At 39.2% G+C, this 26,942-nt stretch overlaps 1 protein-coding gene across 10 annotated transcripts in view; it reads right to left on the bottom strand.

The window, feature by feature from the left end:
* The window catches only part of SEMA6D (semaphorin 6D), a 271,918-nt gene extending 245,214 nt beyond the window's left edge, over positions 1-26,704 (bottom strand). For 3 of the 10 annotated variants that reach the window (XM_074966351.1, XM_074966358.1, XM_074966361.1), the window contains exon 1: positions 26,398-26,667. The gene's annotated coding sequence lies outside the window, so the exon portion shown is untranslated. Of the gene's footprint in view, positions 1-26,397 lie in introns of all 10 variants that reach the window. The other 7 variants (XM_074966357.1, XM_074966359.1, XM_074966360.1 and 4 more) reach the window with 5 other exon arrangements.
* Between the last annotated feature and the right edge of the window lie 238 nt (positions 26,705-26,942).

Below are 26,942 nucleotides of genomic sequence, written 5' to 3'. Positions count from 1 at the left end.
TTCTCTTTCTCACAGGTTTCACTTCAAAGTCTTTCCTTTACCTCTCCTCCTTTCCTATCGTCACATTCTTTCCCACTCCACAACTTTCTCTTTCCCATCCTTAACCTTTTCACTTCTTTTCCTCCTCCTTCTTTCCTCACTGTCTCCTTCACTTCTCCTCTCAACATAGTCCTTTGCCTTCATCCTACATTTTCTTACCTCATATTTGTCTGTCAGCCCACCTTTATTCATGTCCACTGAGCATTCAGGCAACTTTGAATTTTTTTTTTTTTTTTTTTTTTTGGAAAACTGGATTCTTTGATAGCATATAGCTGCTTTGGAGCATTCAAGCACCATAGAGTGGTCATATTCTTGCTGAGGAAGGCCAGTGGAGCGTTTCCCTTGCATAGATGAACTATGCTGCTGAAAAGAAAATGGAAATGCCAGAGTCACCTCCTGTGCCAGATGCTTGCCAAACCACCATTGTAATGGGGTGTGGTAGGGGCGAGAGGAAATGGCAGAGCAGAGCTCCACAATGCCTATCATGAAGATGGACAGTGAAGATCAGGAAGCTGTACAGCTGGCTCCCTGTAACACCCTTTTCCCCTGAAGAATCTATCCTCAAGGATTTAGGCAGTTCCTGTAGTTTTAAATAACGTGCATCATTAGGAACTCTTCTGGTCTGCTGGATAAATGCAGTACTTATTTGTATGGAGTTTTAAAACAAATATTTCTCAACACACCACAGCAGCATCTATGTGCATATCTGCTATTGTTACTCCTTCAAATGTTATATTTGCTCATTTAAAGGCATGCAAAAATTTTTACCAACCAGAAGAGAAGAAAAACTGCGCTAGAGCACTAAACTTTCTTTTTCTGCATTTTCTTTCTTCATTGAAAATGAAAAAGGAGGCGGCCTGGGCCTTGTTGTTGCTTCATTTTTAATTGCTTACACTGATTTGTTAAACCACATTTTCAGCATGATGCACATGGAGTAATTCACACAACACACGTCATCACTAATGGAAGCTTTGTACATAACTTCCCATGTGAAAAATGTAACCCATTATAGGTTTTTTCTGAGTTACAAAAAACATGCCATGTAGAAAGGGAGCTTTGAGTTTTAATAGACCAGCATATAAATGCAATGATGTTACAAACATATAGGATCTTCCTTTCTATTATAAAGGCTTATTATTTCATTATTTTGATTATGTTTTAAATAAGAGTGGAAATGTGTAAGGAACTAATAGAATGGTTCAGTCAAAGTCACAAGCATGAGCATGAGCTGTTTGAAAGAGCTGTTGTATTCACACAATTGTACGGTTAAATTATCTTTTATTATTATTATTAATACAGTTCCTGGTGGTAGCTGTGGTTAGCAAAAACATTTCTGCTATTTTGCATTTGACTAATAGGTGAAAGGTTGATAAATGTTTTGACAATATTAACTGGTTTGTTTTATCTTATAAATACAATACTCTGCTTTATGAGAAGTCGGTTTAGGATTGTGTAGCGGAGGGTGGGTGGAGCTAGTATGCAGATAAATGACACTGAAACCCCCACCCCCCAAAAAAAAGTGTTAGCGACATCTTGATGAAAGAAAGTAAAAGGTATGCCAACAATGCCCTATACAATCAATCTTCAAGATGCTGGCTGTGTTGTAAATTAGTAAACTGTATTTTATCTCAGATTTTTAGTGTCTTGGGTTTCAATAAACAAGCATTAAAGTTACACAATTCCAGCAGTCCATCGATAGTTCTAAAGGTGAACAGAAGTGGGGGGAAAAAATCCCACATCCTCCAGTAGATGTAGTCACAGGAAAAATATCAAATATCTTTTTGCAATGGCAAAAGAATACCAGGTCATGTTCAGTCAGAGTTTCAGTAATGGTATTGGGTGGTACAGGCTTCTTTCCTTGCCAGTACTGAACTCTATCCCTCAGACCCAACAGAGACCTGGGGTGAAATACCAGCCCCACTGATGTCAGAGTTTTGCCATTCACTTCACTTCAGCCAGGATTTCACAACTAATGCTTAACTTCAGGTAAATTTGGAAAGTAGCATTGAATGGATTGTGCAAGTTCACTGTAGCTGTATTCGCTGGAAAACAAAGCTACAAATCTGTCATTTAGCTGTGTGAATAAAGTGTCCATAAATGGGAAGAAATAGTGAAGTCTATAATATTGCTTTATAGAATATTATGGATGTTGTTGTTCCTTGACAATGCAGAGTACTAAATATTCTAAGCCAACAACACTTTTCCATTTATTTTGCTTTTTCACAGTTTGTTGAATTCACCCTCATTTTGATGAGACAAAGTGGGTGCGGTAATATCTTTTATTGGACCGACTTGTGTTGGTACTAGATACAAGATTATAAGCTACATATTGCTTTTTTTCAGGTCTGGGCCTTATTTTGATACCAGTTCTGGAAGCATCATTGCACCATTTCGGTATGGCAATTGGCTACCAGCACGCTAGCTGCAGTGCAGTAAAGTCACTGATGACACATTATTTCAGGTAAAGCTGCTTCAAGAATATTGAGAGAGATGGTAAATTCTGTATCCTGCAAAGCACAAAAGAATATTTGCAACCCCTTGTGCTTATGTCCTTCAGAGTATCTAAAGTTCTAGAAAGTATTAAATAATGCAAACATCACATCTGTTAACCTCATCACATGTGGGCAAACGTTTGGAACGTTTTACATGGGATCAGAAGCACTGTTATGATGCCAGACAAGCCACTCTTGGTTAAGTTACTGAATGTTATGGTATGTTGTTTTTCCAACTATTATGAATTGCAGGAAACTCACTATATGTACTGATGACTTCTTTAGAATTAGATTTCATTTGTCCAAGGAAGTACTAACAGTCTTTGTTAATCAAAGGCCTAGACATTGTTCCCTACTCACTTTCACAGCAAGAAAGGTCAAGAATCAGATTCACAAGTAGTATGCTTGAGAGCATAGATCACTTCTTGTGTAAAGAGGCCAAATTCTTTCAATAGAGGCACTATATTTCCAGATGTGGGTTCAGTTTATTGTTTCTGGGAATTCATAGGGTTGCCTCAGATGTAGGTGATCTTTTCTGGGACAAAGAAGAGAGGATTCCTTACAGTAAGAGAAAGACACTTCCTTGTGTTAAATAATTATATAATTAAATAAGTCTAGTTTACCAAGATTTTGACACTCTTTACAACCACCTTCCTCCACATACTTCAAAAGGATTTCCTGTGGAGAAAGATACTATTCCAGCTGAGTGAGGATCAAAAATTATTTGCTCTCTGGAAGAGTTCTGCGGTGTAAGACTTTGCTCCAGGTGGTTGCAGAGAAATAGGCAGTAAGTAGGAGAATTTCATATAGTTCTTTCCAGGGTGCATTTGTCAACAATTAATTTATTAACAACGTAATCTATATTTCTTTCACTCAGAACCACATTATTGTAAAGCCAAATTAAAGGAACAGATTAGGGGATGAACTGCAGCCCAGTTAGTACCTCCTTATGCCACTCCTTATTCTGGCTCCTCGTGTCACAGTGTGGGAGAGGATGCAGAGAATTGTTACATTCTTTATTTACACCAGGTGGGTGGAAAGAGATGGGAGTCAGTGGAGCCTTTAAATTCTAACTCTCCCAATGCACACAGCAGCATAACTGTACAGGCATGTCAGGCAGTGTATGCATATGCTGTGCTGGTATAGACCCAGAGCAATTTACTCCTCTGGAGCAGCTGGGAGAGCGATTGTGGTCCTACAAGTCACAATTTCCCTCCAGAGCAATGCACCAAAACCTTTTTTACTGAGTAGATCACAATGTCACAATCCAGCCCTAAATAATAATAATAAAAAAAAACCCTTTCACAGATAACACTAAGCACTGGTATCAGCACGTGCACCTCCACTGACTCCTGTCAATGGACGTGCACCCACTTATGGACTTGCACCTACTTCCTTTGGGAATTACTTAAATATTTGCTGTATAATTTCCTTCCTAGTAGGCTAAGAAATGTGTTATATAACAGCTGAGCTGTAGCACCTGGCACTGACAATTACTGGCTTTATAACAGCAACTGTTACCTCTTTATTCACCTCCATTCTTCTATAAATGTGCTTCTTCACTAGCTCATATCAAACAATCTCTAAACAGAGAAGTTAGAACTCTGCTGTTTTGCTCACTGGGTCTCCGCAGTGGACAAAACGTTAAAAGGCACCTGTTGATTACATGTAAAGTATAGGACGATAATTTTGATATTTTAGTCTGATCTAAATTCTTATGAGCTCTTTTTATAAATCAATAAATACTGTGACAACCTTACTAAAAATTCAGAAGACTCGCACGTATAAAAATTACTTGTGTATTGCTAAACAATCCATAGTGCCAATCTTGGTCCCAGGTTACTACAAAGTATGGTCACGTAAGCCCCAGAAGACTATGTAAATTGGTTGCGTACTGGGCTGATAAAATCTTGAGGAAGTTTGGATAAATGTGCAGATGTGGAGGAAAAGGAGCCTCATCCCTACACCACAGATGCCTACTCTCTTTCTGCTCAGCAGCCCCCTATGTGCCTCAATCCTCCCTCTACCTCCCTGTGGGAGTTATTGTTCTCAAGGGGTGGATTTACACCAGTGCAACTCCAGCAATGTGAAAAAAAAAATGGGCCAGGTTCCTTCAACCTCAAATATACGTGGATGCATATACAAAGTAAACCCCAACTATCCACATTATTTGCGGGACAGGTCTGAAATTTGAAAAATTCAAAGCTACACAAATGCTTTCAGTTGTCAATTGTATATCCTCTGCTTAGACTTTACAATGACCTACACTTGAGAAAACCCATAGATATGGACTGGAAATCAGGCAAAAACATTTAACAGTTAGGATAATTAACCATTGGAACAATTTACCCAGAGTGGTGGTGGATTCTATGACACTGACAATTTTAAAATCAAGATTGGATGTTATTCTAAAAGACATGCTTGAGGAATTATTTTGGGGAAGTTCTACAGCCTATGTTATTTAGGTGGTCAGACTACATCAGGGATCGGCAACCTTTGTCCCGTGGCCTGCCAGGGAACACCCCTGGCGGGCCAGGCCAGTTTGTTTACCTGCAGCATATACAGGTTCGGCTGATCGCAGCTGCCATTGGCCGCGGTTCGCCCTTCAAGGCCAATGGGGTCTGCGGGAAGAGGCGCGGGCCGAGGGATGTGCTGGACGCCCTTCCCGCAGCCCCCACTGGCCTGGGACAGCGAACCGCAGCCAGTGGGAGCTGCGATCGGCTGAACCTGCAGACGCAGCAGGTAAACAAACTGGTCCGGCCCACCAGGAGCGTTCCCTGGCGGGCCGTGTGCCAAAGGTTGGGGATCCCTGGACTAGATGATCACAATGGTCTCTTCTGGCTTTGGAATCTCTGGATCTACATTGAGAATTATTACCCACATTTGTATTTTTCTTTTGTATATAATTATGCATATATGTATATATGAGAGAAACGTAAACAATTAATTATGTATATATGTGTAGACACAGAATAATTAATGTGTGTGTAGTATTGAAAACATTAAAACTAATTTTAGGATGGGCAGCATCATGCCAGAAGAAGAATTACCTCTTACAGACAAACTAATAGCCTTTGGGAGAATTGCCAAAATATTCATTCCATAGTTAAAAGTACAATATAGAAGCATTTTAGGATGGATTATGTGGGATGCCTGTGCCCACAATTTTTTCATAATTCCCAGGGACTTATTTTTCTCTTCCACTCCTTTTATTTTAAATGCTCCAAAAAATCTCTTAGCACTCAAGCATTTAGCAATATGCGAGTTCCTCATAAGCTCCTTCAGCAACTGTAATATCATCAGGTATTCAGTAAATGAATTACAGCTGGCCAAAGAAAAGGAAATAATCAACACTCCAGGCTACAGCTAATTACATTTGATAAATTTCAACCCTTTATGATTTTTTCCCCCAAAAGATAGATCTGATTTTGAAATTGTAGAACAATTTTAATAGTCCTCACCCAGTTTAGAGAATGAATTTGATATGCATCCGTATATTTGCTATAGTAGCCTCATTTTTAGTAATTAAATTCTGCTCAGACTTCACATAGAGTACAAAAAAGCCTTCTGATTTAATATTTTTACCAAAATATAGTTTATAGGATTTAGATGGAGCTGATTTGATTGTTTAACCCTCTTTGAATAAGAATTTCTGCAGCCACCAATTTCTGCTGGCTTTAATTGGGTCTCAGAGTATATAATAATATTCCTCCATTTATATGCTGTCTTTCATCCCCAAAGATCCTGAAATATTTTACAAACACAGAACTATATACTCCCCTGTGCATATGCAACACAGAGAGATGAAAGGCCCAAATTACATAAAGGAGGCAGGACACACATTATACAGCTGTTTGGAAAAGGGATAAAGAATATTGAATCCAATTGAAACTGTAGGGGAATGTAGACAGATAACCCAAACTAATATTTGGCCTGGTCACTGGTCTTAATATCCCACTACTTGCTAAAGGTGCCACAAGATCTTTAATGGCTACAGGTGGTCAGGACCTTATTTTTACATATCCAATACAGAGCACCTTTGGCAGCACAGTGCTCCTTAACTTTATGTTGAGGCATTGATTCAAGATATGATTCAGTCTTCACTGTCTCTGTTGAATCATCTGTACCACTTTTGCAGCATGTATATGTTCTTCAGAAGCCTCCTATCCAAATGCTGATGTAGCCCTGCTTAGATTAGAAGATATGATGGAATCAGAGCACAAGACAATATGGAAAATAAATACTTCAGAGTAGATAAATGCAAGGTAATTCACTCTGGAAGGAATAACATGGACGACTATTACATATTTCTGGTGTTCTAATTGAACTGCAGCCACACAGAAAAAAGACCCTGAGTATCATTTTCGACAGCTCAATGAAAGCCTTCGCTCAATGTTTAGGGAAAACATTTTTTAAGCAAATAAAATATTAGGATGTAAAATGAATGAGATTAAATCAATATTTAACATACTATAATGTCATTCCACAAGTCAACAATATAAAAAAGTAGAAACGAGTTCTAGAGATAGGTGATAAAAGTGATCAGAGGCATGGAAGAAGTATTTAAAAGACTGGGAATATTTATGAGGAGATGAAGAGTTTGAGGGGACATGATCAAATTATACAGAATAATGAATTCATATAAGGCAAATCAGGTATTCCTATTTATAATACAAGAAAAAGGGGAGATTCAACTAAATTGGAAGGCAAAAAAGTTAAAACAGACATAAGGAAATGTATTTTTTGCATAGTGCACAACTAACTTGCGGAACGTATCATCACAAGACATAACTGAGGCCAAGATATCCAGAGCTGTGACCGACTCTCTTACCACTCTGCCTCAGCAAGTGTGAGTTTTGCCGACAACTGGATTGTGTGTCAATTCCTTACCATATCAATCTGTCTTCCTCACCAGCAAACTCCTCAAGGCTCTCCCCATCCAAACCTCACCTAGCAGGTAAAAGTCACTCAACTCCAGCCTCTGAGATGTTTCTCCGCAATGCACAGCCCCTACTGTGCATTCTCAGAAGATATTAAGTTTGCCACTCATTAAAGATTCAGTACATCACAGGTATTTAATTTCACTTTCCACCCTTCCCTTCAAACACAGCACTGAATTGGTTTATAGTAAACATAAAATAAGTTTATTAATGAGAGCATTAGTGATACCATGTGAAAGAGATAAAAGGTAGAGATTGTTACAAGCAAATAAAACTGAAAAGAAGCCTAAAGTCTAAAACTTAATCTAGCAACATACAGTCTTTGTTCAAGATAGTTTCTTTACCCACAGTCTCCTTTCCAGCTTTTTTACTGGCCAGTCTGTAAAAGATCAAATCACGAAGATCAAATTGTTTGGTATCTTTGTCTCATAAGATTTCTCCCTCTGTTTTGTATATTCCCAAAAGGATGTCTTTGTCTTACAAGTCAGGAAGACCTCCTGGGGACTCAGTCTCCTGCATCTCTTTGGGATGCAGGAGCCATGTTAATTCTCAGCGTCTCATAGACTCATAGATATTAAGGTCAGAAGGGACCATTATGATCATCTAGTCTGACCTCCTGCACAATGCAGGCCACAGAATCTCACCCACCCACTCCTGCAATAAAGCTCTCACCTGTGTCTGAGCTATTGAAGTCCTCAAATCATGGTTTAAAGACTTCAAGGTGCAGAGAATCCTCCAGCAAGTGACCCATGGCCCATGCTGCAGAGGAAGGCGAAAAACGCCCAGGGCCTCTTCCAATCTCCCATGGAGGAAAATGCCTTCCCGACCCCAGATATGGCAATCAGCTGAACCCTGACCATGTGGACAAGATTCACCAGCCAGATACCCAGGAAAGAATTCTCTGTAGTAACTCAGATCCCACCCCATCTAACATCCCGAGTTCAGGAGCAGGATTACCCCTACTGGTTTAGCTTGATAGCTTTGTTTTCTGCCAATACGTAAATTGAGGTAAACCCACATTCCTTAATCTAGGACAGACTTATTTATCACCTTTACTTAGGCAAAGCTGTCTAGTCAAACATGTTCTAGTAACATCTAGAGGGAATTCATGACTTTACATATACCATTAACACACACACATTTTGCAATATTAATAACCAGCATGTTATTAGCTTACATACAATAATTCATAAGAAATATTTTGTACAAATATTATTGCAATAGTGTGTGAATACCAGGGTGCCTATGGTCACAGATTCAGAAAAGCATTAGACATTTAAATAAATAAAGGAGTGTACCCACAGATACCCAGGTCTGGTTTAAAATATATATATATATATATATTTAATATATGAAGGTATGTATTCCCTCAAAGTCCAGGACCTAAACTAACCACTAAGTGATGGGGATTAGGATGAAACTTTCCTTTAGAACAGGTTATTCTATTATTGCCCACTATGGGTTTCCTTGAAACTTACCTAGAAGCCTCTGGTAATGGCCACAATCAGAGACTGGATACTAGTCTGATCTATAGCAATTTGCATGATCACAGATGTGTATATATATATACACACATATATACACACACACTTACATACACATACATATACTTTTTTATACATACACACACGACAGCCCGAGTACCAGCCACTAATTTGCTTCTATTACTACCGTATCAGTTTGTTAGAGTGCTAAAGTATGCTTGCATGAAGTGTAACTGAGAATTGTTTACATACAGTAGCCACCAATTTTGTACATATAGTACAGTCTTTAACCCTTCTGTCAAGGTTTTCTGTCTCCGCTATGGTTGTCACCAAAGAGAGAACAACTAAAACATTATATAAAGTAAACAAACTTCTATTTCACACAAAAAACAGTATGACTAATGCTCACTGTTCTTTCCCATTTGTCTATTTTCAAGAGGAAGGTTAGACTTTATCCAAAGAAAGTTGAGAAGACTCAATAATCTCAAGCAGGTTTCCTTTAAGACACAAATTAATTATAAGATATTATAATGTAATCTGTTAACATTTATTTAAAGGCAGCTTTTTGTATTCCCAGAAAACGAAACAAAAGAAAAACCTTCTTACTAAAATTTTAATAAGCTTTTGATTTCTTCTGTAATATTTTACAGTAGTCTGTAAGAAAACAATTGGAGAAGAACAGATGTTAAAACCTCTGATTATATATCATTTTGGGGTTTTTTTAGTTAAAAAACAAACAAACACTCTCCTATAAAACATGGTTTATTACTTTTTTTCCTGATGCAATCAGACTGATCCTGCACTTTTTGTATACCCAAAAATTTCACTAAATATCATATTAATGTATTGTTTGATGTGATGTTTTATACTGAAAAAAAAATCAGGTACATTTAAAAAAATTCTTTGTACATTGTTAGTAAAGCTTTTTTCAGTCATGCTAAAAACAAATTGGGCTTGTAGTGCATTATGGTTTCTGCCGGCTTTCAACTTCAAACATATAATTTACTCTAAGCAAAGCTAAACGAAGAAGTAATTTATGGATACTGTATTTAGGAAAAATGCACTGGGACTACTGACTATGGTTGCATATGCATTTTGTGGTTTGATGCTTCTGTTAGATATTACCGCACTGCATGCTAGTGTCAATATGAATGAAGCAAATAGCTTTAGAATGCAGCATGTAAATGTATCTTTTCTTACGAGCTGCCATTGATACCAAACGTATCAAAATCCCAAGTAAATCCCAGAGTATAGCTCTTTTAGGATTTTTTTAAAATTACTATTTAGTAATTGCAATAAGGTATCAGGTAATGCATTTCTAAAAAGATTATTGCACTACTCAGGAAGTTAAATTAGCTCTCCCTTCAGCCATAATATGCCTGAAGTGTATATTCATGCCTCTGAAATATATTCCCTGTCATGCTTTATTGTTTAAATATACATTGGCTATAGAAAACAAATACATAATAATATTAAAGTGCCCAAAGTTTTTTTTTTGTTTTTGTTTTTCTGATCATGGTACCCAATGGATAACTACTACTTCTGAAACACCCTTATTTAGCATTTATTAAAATCTATTTAAGTATCTTTATTGTTTGACTACTGACTGACTCAAAATAAGAAACTCCAGCAGCAGTCCTAAATTTGTGGTGTGTCCAGGACAGATGAGTAGCAAAGAATCTGCATATGCAAAAGGAGAAAATGCAGCAATAATTCTCCTTCAGGAATTGTAAATGCATTTTTGAAGGGGATGGCAGAAGTAAACTGAGTGATTGTGAAAGTTGAGAGATTGACAGCATGGATATGTGAAGGTCTTCCCACTGTAAAGCAGGAGTAATCCCATTGCAGTCAATGGAATTACTCTGATATAAAACCAATATAAAGTCTTGCCTATACACAAAATGGTATCGATATGAACAGAGTTTGTCTCTACACAAAAGCTGCACTGGTTTAACCAAAATCAGTTCAAACCAATTTAGCCAAACTGGACAAAGTTATATTGGGTTGAGAGAGGCTACATCAGTTTTGCTTGCACCTGTAAGTTTACTGGTGCAAGCTAAACCCATAGAAGACAGGTTTAAACCAATATGAGTAACCACACAGGGTTCTGCACCAGTAACAAAAATGAACAAGCACACACACAACTCTGTGTATAGGCTAAAATGTGCATTTTTAAACTGATGTATTTAACAAAATCCTGTTTGACCACTGTTATTGGGTTAAACCCAGCTTTATCAGTAAATTTAATGGTACAAGCTAAACCAATAAGACAAATTTCAAACCCATATAAGAGAATCCACACAGGGGTTTGCACCAGTTTAATTTTTTTTAAAACACGTTTAAGTAAATCAGTGCTTCTGTGTGCAGATAAGGTCCAAGTGAGAGGATACTCGGGTCCTGAAATCTGCATTTATGTACAACACAGGCACTGCAGAAGCAGTGGCAGTGCACGTTGCCTACACGATCTTGCCAATGTACACCTCCACTCTATTTCCAACAGATCAATCTCTGACAAAGTGTATAGTGTACTGGGCAAATGTTCGTGCCAGTTAAACCCACTACAACATGAACAGTTTGTTCAGGCCTCCTACAGGGGTAAACAGTAACTTGGTTGCAGAAGCATTTCTTCCATTGTGGGTAGCAAGGGGATATGACTCTCCTCCCCCCCTTCCCCACAGTCTGTATGAGTCTAAAGGAATCATTCTCCTGTTCATTCTGCTTGCAGTGTATCTGTGGCACAGCATGAAAAACAAAGGAAATTTCTCCTGTGTTTCTTAAATATTGGCTGTCTCTGTGATAAAACTCCTGAGTGACACCTTTGCCTGGATAATCCATGAGGAAGCACTGAAACCAAGGTCATAGTGAAGTCTGCAAACATACTGGCCCTGGATGTACATTCTCATTCTGTTTTTTCCTCCCCTCTCAGCCTGGCAAATGTTATAACCCTTTTTACTAGACAAATTAGTCTATAAGAATAAAATAACCTCACTGCAACATACACACTTCAGGCATATAGTGGAGATTTATACAATCCATGTCATACATCCTTACTGGTTCTTACTTTGAAATTTACTTTATAGAGTATACTTGTTTTTAATTCTGGTTCTTGAAATATTCTTCTAAACAAACAAAGCTACAATGTAGAAACAAACTGTCTGGATGTAAATTAGAACAAACTAGCATTCATGAAATGCAAAGTCACATAACTTTTCCACCAAACAGATGAGCAAGACAGGAATTCTTTTAGCTGCACATAGGTGGAGCCCACTTTAAGTACAGATTTTACATCAGTTTATAGCAGGGGAGGCCTAACTGTGGCTCGCAAGCCAGATGCGGCTCTTTTACTGTTAAACTGTGGCTTGCGGACCCCCCACTCCCGCCCCATTCTTCACCTGCCAGACTGGGGGGAGAGCTCAGGACCTCTGCTTTGCAGTGGGGTGATGGAGTAGGGGCTTCTGCCCAGCAGGAAGGAGGGTCTCGGGGCTTCAGCAGGAGTGGGGCTGAAGCCCCGAGCCCCATCAGGTGTGGCTCTCGAACTTCTGAAGATTATTGTATGTGGCTCAGCGGGTCAGTAAGTTTGGCCACCCCTGGTTTATAGGGTTCCCCCCCACAACACACAAATATGGCTAATTCTAGCAAGAATTTATTTAATGCAGTGCCTATTTGTGCTCCTGAATTTGCAGGTCAAGGGACATGTATGTCATTTTCTAAGCTGGATCTAAGTTTAAAAAAAAAAAATTTAAGAAATTCCTGGTTAGCCATATGATTTAAATAAGGATACCTGCTGAAGAGACTGATTCTATCACACTGCTTTATATCTGTACTTGCAAACAATCAAAGGAAGACTGTAAAAGAAAGTATTTTAACACTTATGTTAATAAAAATGATTGCTGAATATGCTGGACAATTCCTGTCACATGAATTTTTATTAAGTCAGTAAATAAGTATGATCAGTTAATTAATGAAAGTTCTTTATGAGAAATTAATACTAATTGTTTCCAAAAACATTATAGACTAGTTCAGTAGTGTAATGAAATATTGATCACCAAAACAATTGTTAATTGAAACCTCTTGAATCTTAAGAGTAATTACATAAATGTTCACTTTCAATTTTCTTTGTTAGTTTTTTAATAGTTTGCAGATTAACACCTATGAGAATATTCTATAGATAGCTCCAGGAATCTATTGAGACCCTTCACATATACACTGAGTGCTACAAATGGCCATTGAATACAAGTAATTTGTTTCCAAGAAACAAGCTGAAATGTCATGCAATTAACATGAGAGAGACAAACTCTACTCTGTTTCACAGGTGCAACTCCCATGGGTCCAGCAGTTCCCTTTACTTTGGGCCAAATCATCAAGCTGAGTTGCACAGATGTTTGCGGCTAATTAGTTCCTACTTCCCATTGTGTCTGCATTAGCTTGACTAGCTGTAAGGACAATAAGACTTTGTGAAGAAGAGGCACAGATACATGCTAACCCTCCTCCACTGCAGCAAGACACAGAGCTGTTTGGAAGTGGTTCGACAAGGATTTCATGTAAATTAAGCCCCCCTCCCCCAGTCATCCATAAATCTTGGGCAGCCCCTCTCTCCCAGCATTGTTAGTGCAGCCCCAGGGCAAAAGAAAATCTTGTGGAGCAGCAACAGGGAGAGGAAATTTGTTAGTCTCTAAGGTGCCACAAGTACTCCTTTTCTTTTTAGGGAGAGGAGAGAATCTTCATCCAGGGAACCTAAGATGTATTTTATTAAAAATTAGAGTTATCTGAGGTGCACTGGGGAGATAGCATGGGAGACTTGCTCATCCTCTCTTTTCCCACAATAGGCCACTTTCCTCTCCCTTTTCCAGACATGGCAGCCAAGTGGGGGCAGCCAAGGGACAGCCAACTTGGTCCATTTAGTCTGCCCTGTGCACTGACTCAGCAAGGGAGGATTCAGCTCTTTATGAAAAAACTAGGTTAAAAAACCCACAAGTGGTTATCTGGAACACAGGACTTTATACAAACAATAATTATGAAAAGAGTTGATAGACATTTTAATCACATATTAAACTGACAGAGGAAAAAATCTTGCCTTTTACCTGTAGATCACCTGCTTGAACCCAGCCAGGCTGATTATTATTTTTTGCACACACAGAGTTTAAGGACAGAAGGGACCACCATATCACGTAGTCTAACTTCCTGCACATCACAGGCCACTTCATCCCACCCAGTTGCCCCTGTACTAAACCCAATAACCTGATTACACGAAAATATTACAGCTACAGTGGAGCCTGAACTATTGTGTGCCATAAACAGAGAACAGACAAATAAGAGCCATAAACATAACTCCACAGACTGGTATAATTAAGAAATTTTCACCTCATTAGCAGGCTACATGAAATATACATTAAGCTCAGAGTAAAACTGCTTGTGAGAACTGTTCTGAGAAATAAGATGAATCAGTGCTAGAACTTGGCCCTAGCTCCACTCCCTTTGCACATGGGGATTTCACCCAAGGTCTACAATGTTTTTTCTATAAAGTAACTCCTAACATAACCTTTGGGAATTGCTTCGGGGATTCATAGCAGCCCTGTATTAAAGTCTGTCACTATTCTGAAAGAATGAATAGGGTCAAGGGAATGGATCAGATTACATCAAGTGTCAGGTGTATATAAAAAAAATCCCCAGGAGAGAATACACCAAGATACTATCTCTACAAGGTCTTCTCTCTCTCACACACACACTTCATATTACCTCGAAAGTTGCACTATACAATCACTGCACTAAGTATATTTTTGAGGAACAAAGTGTCAATCTAGCAAGTGCACTTAATATACATTTCTTCACGAAGTGATGTCTTTTTTCTTGGTTAGCAGAAAGCACTTTTCTTTAAATGGGAAAAAATTCCATAGTTACTCACTCTCCCTTCTGAAGGCACATGGTACACAAGGTTTAAAAGAGGCAGAGGAGGAAATTATGGGACTCCTTTTCTTAAACACTGGCAGCACATCGCTGTATCTGATGACATGAGCATTCATGTCTGATGAGAACTTGAATCTATTTTGTCCCGAGAGATATACTTCAATAGTTCATATTGAACTGCAGTGACACCTCCTGGTAAGAGACTTTTGCAGCTTGTGCTAGAGAACTTTCTTTGGTATTCATGCATTTTTTGGCGAAAAGGCAACCATGAAGTCCCCAACCTTGGCATCAAAGGCACATTGTCTTGAATACTAGGAAGAAAGTTCTGATTTATAAGTAATATTGGCACTTCAGAATCTCAGGAGTTGAGTTTAAAATACTCCAGTATCATTCTTTAAGAAGGTCTCTAGATTTATTTTACGAAGGATTTGCTTTCTTTGGGTGTTTGAAAAGATAGCTGCAAAATTTAATCAGCTAGCACCTTAATTCATGCCATGAATCTTGCAAAGTGTTTTCCACAATTCTCTATGAAATATTGTCTATTTACCAAGATCTTACATTTGTACCCTCTATGGATTCCTGACTAATAGAGCTGGCAACTATTTTTGGGAGGGATTAAATTACAATAGGAATTCACATAGATAACAATATTGTGCCTTCTGAGACACATTCAGTTTTACAAGATATATCAAAACCTTCCCCCCCCCCCTTATAAAAACTGACGAGTTCTGTATAACGTGCTAATGCTCTGGTATACAGAACAAACACTTTAATGTTAGTTTTATGTTTAATGTTAGTTTTTCTTACATTTATTTGTACATATTTAAAATCTTAAATTGCAGGCTGATTTTTCAGCGACAACTCCTATTCAGCATTTTCAAAATTTTGATTGCTCATGTTATAACATTTCTCTCTGTCTTCTATGGTTCCTTTAAACCATACAATTTTCTTTGTATATTAAATGAGAATCGGAGGCTGAATTTTAGCTTTGGTTTCTTTTCTTTTTTTCCCCCTTTAAAGAGGTAATTACGACATTTTGAAGCTTTGCACATGCACAGACAATCCAAGAAAATTCATTTGACAGAAACAGGCTTAGAGAGTTGAACCGTCTGCCAGCCTGTAAAGCAGTGACAACACATTCAATCTCCTAGTGAATACACATCTGTTAAAAAGACTTGCAGCACATTAAATTAATGCATAGGATAAAAAGAAATCCACCATTTCAATTAAAATAAAACAAAAACATTAAATGTGTACTTTCTCCTGTCACATACAAAACTAAAGAGTCTAACTGGAAAGAAATTTTTAAAATTCTAAACACCAGCAAGGTAAATCCTAATTTAGTAATGAACTGCGATCTTTAGAAACTCCTCATTGTCTGTTAAAAGTGACGAACCATGTATGTGAAGTTAGATGTGGTAAATTGATTATAACTCCATAACAATGTTATTTTCCAAACTATACTGGTTTATAGAATTCAACTGCATTTTATTCTCACTCTTAAGCTGATGAATACCTACATACAAACCCATCTCTTTCTCTTCCCATATCTATCTATCAACATATGTACATCTCCCAATTGTGAGTAATGCAGTCAACTCAAACTCTTGTTGGATTGCTACTGAAATCTTCATGCCACCATCCTATCTCGTAGTCTCATTTTATTTATTTGATATATTCTCTCTCACATACTGTCTATATCTATATACACACACACACACACAGATGCACACATAAAAAATTGCTTTTCAATGTATGACACCAAACCTCCAAGACACTCTCGATGGGCTCAGGAGTCTGCAGGCACAGAGTAACTTGCAGCACTGTAGCTAAGTATTGTAGGCAGAACTGGCAGTGATGCCTATAGTTAAGGTTCCCCAACACTTCTCATTATAAAGATGCTGTTTCCAGTTGCTTTGTCAAACTTTAACTGTTTGGTATGAAATTTCCTATGCTGGGTGTGTTCCCCAGACTAAATCTTTTCAGAAAAGTTTCAACTAAAACAGTTTAGATGTTTTGGAGAACAAGATTAGGGAAAGTATACTTATACCGATATTAAAAATTATTATTACTGTTTCATTGAGAAGCTGTAGTACTCCCATGCTAGAAGCATGGCCCTGAAATTTAGTACAGGGAGGGTATTGCCCTGGTGTCGACAATGTGCCTTTTGCAATTCCTGTGAAATTGCACATGCTTAGTAGAGACTTGTTGGTGTTTGGTAGATAGAATCTTCACAGAATATGTCTGCAAGGACCCTATCCCAGTGGCTGAGCAGGCTCTCTCTTCAGTTGCTGCTGCCACTATGTCACCAGGTACCAGAACAAAGAGCAAGAACATTGTCTCTTCTGTACTCTTAGGGTATGCTTACACTGCAATTAGACACCCATGGTTGGCCCATGCCAGTTGACAGAGGCTCACCGCGATTGGGCTAACGGGCTGTTTAATTGTGGTGCAGATGTTTGGGCTCAGGCTGTAGTCCAAGCTCTAGGACCCTGCTACATCACAGGGTCCTAAAGCCCAGGCAACCCAAGCCTCAATGTCTACACTGCAATTAAACAGCCCCCTATCCTGAGCCTGCACCAGCTGGCACAGGCCAGCCATAGGTGTCTAACTGCAGTGTAGACATATCCTTAGCATCCCCCTTCTGGGGCCAGACAACATGGAGGAGGAGGCGGCGGCGGCAGCCTGATTCATATACAGAGAGGAAAGAAGCTGAAACTGGAAGGGGTGTCAGCAGAGGGAGTAAATTGGGACAAGGCATTGGGAAGTGGATTGGAAGAAGAGGAGACTGGTACTAAAGTCAGCATGATCAGGGAGGGGAAAGTCATACAAAGAGGCAGGGGAGAACTTGAAATGGTGTGGGAGGAGGTGGGGAATAGAAAAAGACTAGGATTGTTTGGGAAATGAGACTGGGTCTGGGAGGAGGAGCCTGGGGAGAGAGGCTGAGACTAGTTGCCAGGATGTGGGAGGAAGACTGGGATGAGAAACCAGGGAGAGCAGTGGGCAGAAAACAGGGGTAGAAGAGTCTGTGCCCACTACAGAACATTCCCTTCCAGAGCCCAAATGGAACCCAAGATTTCTAAGTCTGATTATTCCTCTGCTGTCAGCAAATATCTGTGAATTCCGTTGACAAAGCGTATGTCTCATTCCCCTCTAGTACTGGTCCACATAGTAGATAATCGACTACTGTTAACAGTTATACTATTAGAACAAATGGCAGAGGTCTATGAACCAGATGTAAAGTTTCCAACCCTGCTGATGACCCATATGGTGGAATTTCTATTTTTTTCCACTTTGTTTTTCTAAAACCATAGTGAATTACACACAAAAATCAACATTAAAAGAATGCTAAAAAGAACTCAAAAGGTGGAATTATGAGTTATGATACAGTTTTTAATTACATGAACACATACTGTTTTTTCCAAACAAGATCCTTGCCTCTTTCAGTGCAAAAGGACAGACAATGCGCTGGGGATGAATCTGAGTTGTGTAATGAAAGAAGTTATTGTCTGTAGTATCTGTGCTTCATTTGTCGCAGCAGTTGAAAGGTGTGTAGTGAAAAAGACAGATTGCAGGAAAAGAGAGGTTGGTCAAAGCAGTAGAATGTTGCCCTGAAGTACCTTCCACTGCCACAGAGCTCCTATGCGATGCAAGGCAAGACATTTAAACCAAATTTTTCACAATTGGTCACTATTTGTATGTTCATTTTTGGGGTGACCAACATGAGACTCTAGAATTTCCAGAGCTGCTGGGCACTCATAGCTGCAAGTGAAGTTAATGATTTGAACATATAATGTTAAGTGCTCTAAAAATCAGGTCATAGGCATTTCAAATTATTTGAAAATAAAATAAATTAATATTTGTGAAGCACCAGAGAAAAGCCCATGACGAGGTTTGAATGGGGGGGGGGGGAGAGGCATGGGGCAACACACTGAACAATGGGGATAAAACAAAATACTGAATAGCTATTAAGTGAGCACCATCTATCCTGTGTACTGAATAAGGCAGGGGGAAAAATAGTATGTGATAATGTAATATAAGACTGTGTTGTGATGCATATGCACAAGAGGTTAAATTAAGGTTGCACAGGAAACCTTCATTCCGGCATTTCCTAACTTTAGAGTGCTTGATTTTGCAACCTTAATGTTCTTTTAACAGTTTTTGTATGTAGTATATATTACAATATCAAAAGCTAAAGCTTACCATTTGGGGATTTTTCTCATTTCTAGCTGAGATGTTCCATATCAATCTTCTGCTTTGTTCCATACTTGACTTCCCCTCACCCAGAGATGATTTTTATTTTTTCCCCAAGTTTGAGAGAAATCCATTTACCCGTTTTTGAATTATGGAAAGGTGAAAAAAAAGTGATTTTTTTAAAAAAAAACCATACACAATTTGAAAATGGCTGATCTGTACGATCTGACATTTTCAGGTTGGCTAGCTCTGACTCAGTACTGGGTACTTTCATTACTTGCCAAGGGGAAAAAAAGAACACCCAAACAACATTTTTTAAAAATTGGTTTTGTGCATGCATGGTAGCTACAACATCATCTGCACTGCTGAATTAGCACTGTAGTTAACAACCATGACTGTAAGTTTTCAACATCTTTCTCTGTAGGAAAATCAGAAAGCAGGAGGATTCTCTACTGAAATCCTTATGCTTCTGTGGAGCTCCTGAAGGTTGTAAATAAACTTCACAAATCTAAAAGCCTGGTATTGTATTACACTTCCCAGATAATCTGCGTGGCTGGAGGCCCAATCTCCTCCTTCTCCCCTGTACAGAATCTAACACCTTGGAGCACCATCTGTTGGGTTTTGAGAATAGTGCTGTAGAGGCACCCAACTCCTCCCCAAATATTCTGTATAAGAAGTGAGATCTATCCCTGAAGAGACCCATCCACATGTAGGACTAGATGTCACAATCTGGCCCATGGAATTTAAAATGCAAAACCTTGTCTTCATAGAATATTAAATTAAAAAACTTTAATGCTGTAAAGTTGGGGAAAGAAAGTGTTAGTCGTCTCATAGTAACACTCTTTGGGGTTAGTGAGTGAGTAGGGAGCAGGAACAATAGGTAGGTGAACTGTTGAATTAAAGGAAAGGGTATTGGAATTATATTGGATGCACTGGGGAAAGGACTTATTAGCTGTTGAGGCTGAGAATTGATAAATTTAGAATGGGTCTGAGAACTACATAGGATGAGGAAAACTGAGAATGGAACTGATAAACTGGGTGAGGCTGGAACTGAATTGGGGAAGGGGAGCTGAGAATATAATAGACTGGGAAATGACAGTGAACATTTGATTGAGCGAAAGGTGATGCAAACTCAATAGACTGGGAGTAAAGACAGAATAAATAAAATAAATAGAGGAGAGGGACTAAGATTGAAGCAGATTATTAACTGGTACCACAAAACTGATGGTAACAACATCTGTGCCAATTTGTCTTTGTGGATAAAACTTAGAATCTTCAGCTTCAAGAAAAACTCCTTTGCTACTTGAGCTAAAGGAGTAACTGCACTAATTAACAACATTAGTAGGCATTTATCCTTTATGTTGACCACTCGCTTAAGTGGAATACAACATACTGAGAAAGCAATAACACTCTTCCCTTCGAGGGAACCTTGTCCTTAGAAACTAAAGTCTGTGTTTGAAATCTAGTATCTTTCCACCCCACAAGGTAACAAACAGGAGCTTTACACCACCAAAAAGGGGAGATTCCTAATGTTCCAATGTGATATCATCCCAATGATATGGGACATATCAATGTGGAACATCCCAAGATATCAGACTTCAAAGTTATGACATATTTCTTCCCTCCCTAGCTATTTTTTAATTTATAAATGTAATAAAAAGGTTCTCATTCCTTCTGCTTCTCTAAGGGCAGTTTACATTATTTGAACAATAAACCAAAGCCGAATCAGCAGCAAAAACTCCAGCAAAACCCCTTCCATGACAACTCACAAGGTCGGGCTTTCCCCACTAGAACTCAACCACCCATAAACCACATTTCCGCTGTCAAACTCACCCTAGTCAGACATGAGGGGAAAGGATGGGCCTTGCATAGTGGCCTGCCAATCAAGAATCCCAGACTACTTCAGACCAAAGATAGTGCTTCTACCACAACTGAAGGCTCCTCATGGAGGAAGCTCTATCACCAATCCCCTCTATGTCAAATAAAAGAGAATACAGCTCATGTGTCTCTTTTGATCAAAGTATGGCAGCAGTCTCTCACATAGGAAGGCCCCACACCAGTTGGGGCTTCACAGATTAAAGCCAACATCTTAAAATCCACCCAGAAACTAATAGGCAGGCAGTGCACATCATGGAATACTTGTGTTCTGTGCCCTAATTAAAGTATACCATTTACTAAGTGGGCTGCTGTATTCCGAATCAACTCAAGTTTCCAAGTTAACCTGAAGTGTAGCTCCATTGCAAAACATAAACCCCTGCAGTCAGACCCACACCCAAGAGAAACAGTTGCAGGTACTCACAGACTGCAAACTTGAGTAACAAATGGCCAATGCACTCACTCAATAGATCATCCTTGTCACAGCATTTGGCTGTTTCCTGCAGGAAACATCACTTTGGTTTTATCTGGACTGAGCTTCAGCCAACTCTCATCCAAGATCCAGCCACTTCGAAACACTAGGGTAGTCTTTCCACAGTTATGGTGCAGTCAGGTGAGACAGTACTACTTAGTTGAGGTGTTGTCAACATATTGAAAGTGAATAATTATAGGCTGTCGTGCTAGTTCTTCAATCAGCACCATATACAGATTGAACAAGATAGGAAACAAGATGCAATCTGGTGGAATTCCATGCCATAGCACCCTATGGAGTAAGAGCAATTGTCCCACCTTCTGGGAGCACTTAAGAAAATAATGGAGTCACTCAAGAGCGGCTCCATCTACTCCTACTGCAGTCTACAAACAAATCAATACCCCCCTTTGGTCATCAGTGTCAATGGCTGCCGATACACCTGACAATATCAGCATAGACATCCAGTCTTTGTTCATCCCCAGATCATTTACTAATCCCATCAGCACAATTTCTACCCATATACCAAGATCTGTAGCCAAAAGTCTGAGGAATCTAAGTACTTAAATAGTTGTCTCACCACCAGAAACTTCTCTTAACTCATAATAGAAGATGTCATACTGGTCAATAATTAATCAGACTGATAGCATCAAGGGTTGGTTGTGAAGCAAATGTTTCACAGTTGCCTCCTTAAGAGACCACCTGAAGGGAAACACTGACAATTCCCACCAGCAATGGACCCCGTACTTCCTTACTACCCTTTATCATACAGGAAGGACAGGCATCCAGAGGACATGTTTGATTAGTTATAACTTTTTTTTGCCTTCTGAGCACTGTGCAGTGAACTAGTAGCAATGAAGTCTGTCCAGCTTTACAAGAGGGGATATGAAAAACAGACATTTTTGTATATCTGTCTAAGACATTTTGAAAATAGATTTTGTTTAAAATACAAGGCATATGCAGAATACTTTGGATGATAGCATGGTATGAGGTTTTTATTGGCACTTCTTCTGGATAACCTGCATACGTCACACATGGCTTATTACTTATGATTAATGTGGCCATTATAAATTGATGCCAATAAAATCCTGTAACTACAGAACACCATCATGCAGTCTCTCTCATATATACACAAAAGTAGGTATATAGCGTTGCTGGCCAAAATCTGAACTGACATTACAAAATCTTTACTGTTCACAATATCAAAATAAAAATCCTTATAATGGACAGTTCTAGCAGGTTCTTCTTATACTACTTACTCTTACTCTCTCCTCCAATTTCTGCAGGCCAAGATCTTCAAAAGTGACTTGTTACTTGGGGGGGGGGCGCGCTCTATTTTTGGGTGCCAAACTTGAGACTTTAAGGGGGCCTGATTTTTGGAAAGTACTGATAACCCATACTCTAGACTTCTCTCTACAGCAAATTAGTGCTTGGCAACTTAGTGTGCTGAAGATTCACACCCTGCCTTGCTACGCACTAACTCGCTCTGTAGACGACAATTCTTCAGACCCCTTAGTATCTACAGATTGAGGCACCCAAAAAATCACAAGTCATTGTTGAAAATGTTGGCCTAAAAATATGGACCGCTTCCATTGACTACAGTGGGCTTTCAATCGAGCCCATACAGAACAAAAATCACAGTATGACAATAACTGTTTTAATAATACTCAAGCTTAAGTAGAAGTGAATTGTAAACGAAAAATAAATATTTATGTATAACAGTCCAAGAAGTACTGACCTAATCTTTCTTTTGCATCTTGATATGTGCAGCTAGGCAATGGATTACCAATATTTATATAAGATGCCCTTTAAAATTAGTACATAGCTTGAATTTAGAAAGGTCAAAGGAACAATCTTCATTCTATTCTCAGATAGTTAGTAAAACCTGACCTTCCCTAGTGTGTTATATGTCCTCTACTCTTACAAGATTTAATAAAGGCTGCTCCGTCCATGCAGCTTTCCCACACTTCTCAACAGAAAGTTCTATAACCTGAAGACGTTGGAGGTATTTAAACATAAATTTATGAGACAGGAGTAGACAAACAAAAGATTTAGAGCTAGCAGAGAATTCATTTCAAAACAATGGCTTTTTTATTTATTTCTGTTTTTACAGTGAATCCAAAATCAGAAAACATGTGAGCATCAGTGTACAAATAACTCTCTATTTTGGGGTCCTGAGAAGTTTCAGCAATTGCTTGTAGTGTAATGAATGTTTGTAATTCATTAGATTCTGTTTAAACATGCAAAGCACGCCATGACATCAATGATGTTCTCTTTATCTCAACAAATAGGCTATTACACTTAATATACTTCCAGTTAAGCCAGCATGGTTAAAATAAGTATTTCTTGTATATATTCTAATTTTAAATTGTGTATTTGTATTTTAATAAGATTTAAATTAATTGTCACATCCCAGACAAGACCACGCTCTGAAAATTATCCCAATAAGATTCAGAATCTTAACAGTATACTATCTATATATATCTTCCCCACAAATGTATCTTTGTTTACATAATTTTGCAAATGATAAAATCTAAATAAACTCAAAATTGTCATGGACAGACCCTTCATAGATTTTCAGTTTGTAGCTGTCAGTCTTCTTACAGCTGCTACATAACAAAACAACAGTTCTTTTCTTCATGCAGACAAGCAAATTCAATAAACATTGGTAAAGGTTCTTTTACAAAAGAAAGAAAACCCTGGTTTTCTAACAATCTATTAAACCTTTTCTTATTTACTTCTGAACTTCTACATGATCTTTAAATCATTCATGCAAGTTGTACATATTTTAATGCCGCATTTAATCAAATATGAATTTTGCAAAACATGAATCTGCTGATTGCTAGACACACATTTTGTTGACAAAAAGTATGATCAAGACTATTAATGAATAAATTCATTAAAAAAGATAGAGGTACTGACTTACTATTCACATTGCATTATAATTTGGAGTCTGGGGAACAGAGAATGCAAGTAGTATGCAAGGATCTAAAAGGGCCATTAAGGGTAGTCAAATTTATATTTCACTTTATCTCAATCAAAATCTGCTTGAAATGGTCCATGTTATTCTAAAAGAACAACAACAAATGTACAATAGAAAGATCAATGCTGTGTGCAAGAATATACATTCAGTGCTCTAAACTGAAGAGGACAATGCAGATACGATAGAAAGATGGAGACAAACTGAACAGTAGTTAGAAATACTGTTAAAGGTTGAACTAGGGACAGAAAGCTATGATGACAGGCAAACAAAAACATTTAATCAATAAAAATCAACGTGAAAAGGACAATAAAACTAAAAAATGAAAACAGATTGCTACTAAGAAGAGAAATAAATGGGTACATTGATGTGTAATTTATTTGAAGAAAGAGGAAATTCAGAAGTGACTTATAAAATGAAATATAAATATTTTACAGGAGCTAGATGTCTGTTTTATCTGTCATCACTTTCCATAATCATAACACCAGTTCTATGTCATGGATTTTCCCTTTGAAATCAAGCTCTGAGTTAGAGGTTTTCATATAACTAACGTGTTTCTCCTGGGGGCTAGAAACTCAGCTTCAGCAGACTGGAGCACTTAGCAAGTCCGTCAAGTACTGTCAAACCAAAATACATTCATGGCATTAGATATGTTAGAGTCCATTGGGATTTACACCCAGCATCACTTGATGCACATGAACAATTTAGTGTTGAGAGTTGTACCAGTTGTTACCAATTTTTTATCACTAGCATCTTGTTTAGATAAATCAAACCCCCTCTGTGGGGGAAGTAAACAAAGTGACCGGGAGTTGGAATTATAAACAGGAAGGGGAAACTGTATGTGTGAATACACTTACACATTATTTGAAAGGCATATATATATATGTGATATATGTGCATCAATATTGTATCGATCTATTCTGCTCTGGGTGCACATGCATTAGTGTTAGGAGTAGTTCATATGGACGCCGTGGGGAGAGTAGACCTTTAATAGCATGTCTATGATATATGGTAACATCTGAGAAGTGGATAACATCATTAAAAAAATTAGAATTTCTCAGCCCATCAAGTAGAAACTGCTGAGCACTCCAGCTGAGAGAATAATTGGAAAGTGGAAACATCCTGAACGAATTAAACCACGAGAGAAACCAAAGAAGGTAATATAGGTGCAAACACATACACAATGCATAGAAAGAAAAGCACATAGACTGTATTGTACGTATTTGTGCTGAGACTATATACACTGAATCTCGTATAGCAATATTTTAAAATTTAAAAAATCCATTATTAAACTGCCTCCCCCTAAAATGCTTTCACTGGCTATACAGAGAGGCTTTCATTCATCTCCAAGCGTGTGCTTCCTTTGTACGGTGGGAACAGGCTCTAAGTTTTACGCTCAGAGCCAGTAGCTGTCTGAATAAAGCAGACAACTATGATCATAATCCCTTATCTATCCTGAGATGGTTGTGAGGAAGTCAGTTTTACCCCCAGACCAATCCTTCTCAGCAAAATACAGAACCCTGCCATCTCCTCACGCTTAGAGACCATCAGCAGCGTTCCTGTCTCTCGGCCACTGGCACGGATGGAAATAACACTGCAAAACAATGAGCCAAGAGAAAAGAGACCCACCCAGAGAAATGCAACGAAACCGACCAAACCCAGAGAAAGAAAGGAACCTCCCCCCCCCCACCAAAACAAAAGCCACGCACTCCTTCTCTCTCACACACAGAGGACTTTTTCCACGCACCGATTTCCCCCCCCCCATACTTTTTTTTTTTTTTTTGGCAAATGAAGCAAATCTTTCTACTCACTGACATTATGATCCAGAACCTATGTAACCCCAGAAGGACTGTGTGTGTGTGTGTCTCACCTCCAGACATTCTGCATATAGCTACTCTTTGAAAATAAAGATTAAAAAAAACAACAGGCACAAAAATAAGACACGGGCCAACCCACTCGCTTTCCTTCCCTCTCCCCCAGATCCTGAGGGGCAGCAGCTCCGCGTGCGAGCGATGCTCACCTCCACCCACCTACCCAGGGGGCTCCAGGGGATGTCGCGTCCGGGCTGTAGCTCGCAGCCCCTCGCTGGGAAGCGCTCCTGTTTCCCCCGCCTAGGTCAGGGCGCCCGGGGAGCCCAGGAGCGCTGCAGCCGAGCAGGCAGCACTGTCCCCGGCATGGCGGTCTGCTAGCGAGGCGGATGACTTACTTGGGGCTGCGGCTCGCTCAGGAAACCACCTGCTCCGGGCTCCGCAGGGCTCTGACAGCGATTATAGGGAGGCGGTGCAGGCTCAGCTCCCGGCACGGCAAACTCCCGGGCCGGCTCCCTCCCAGCCCCGGGTGACTCCACCTCAAACCCCACGCCCACCCCCGCCTCCCGCCACTCCCCGCGCCTAACGCCCCTCCGCGGCCATTGCCTCAGCGCCCCACGCGCGCCTAGTACCGACCTCCCTGCCGTTGAGCGGCCCCCGCACCTCACATGGGTTCCTGCCGCAGCCTCCACTCTGGAGTGAACCCCAGAGCCTCCTACCGCCCCTCCTCTCCTTCTTCCACCCGACGCCATGCTCA

Source organism: Natator depressus, chromosome 10 (assembly GCF_965152275.1).
Source record: "Natator depressus isolate rNatDep1 chromosome 10, rNatDep2.hap1, whole genome shotgun sequence".
Taxonomy (NCBI): domain Eukaryota; kingdom Metazoa; phylum Chordata; order Testudines; family Cheloniidae; genus Natator; species Natator depressus.
This window is presented reverse-complemented; position numbering and strand designations above follow the sequence as displayed.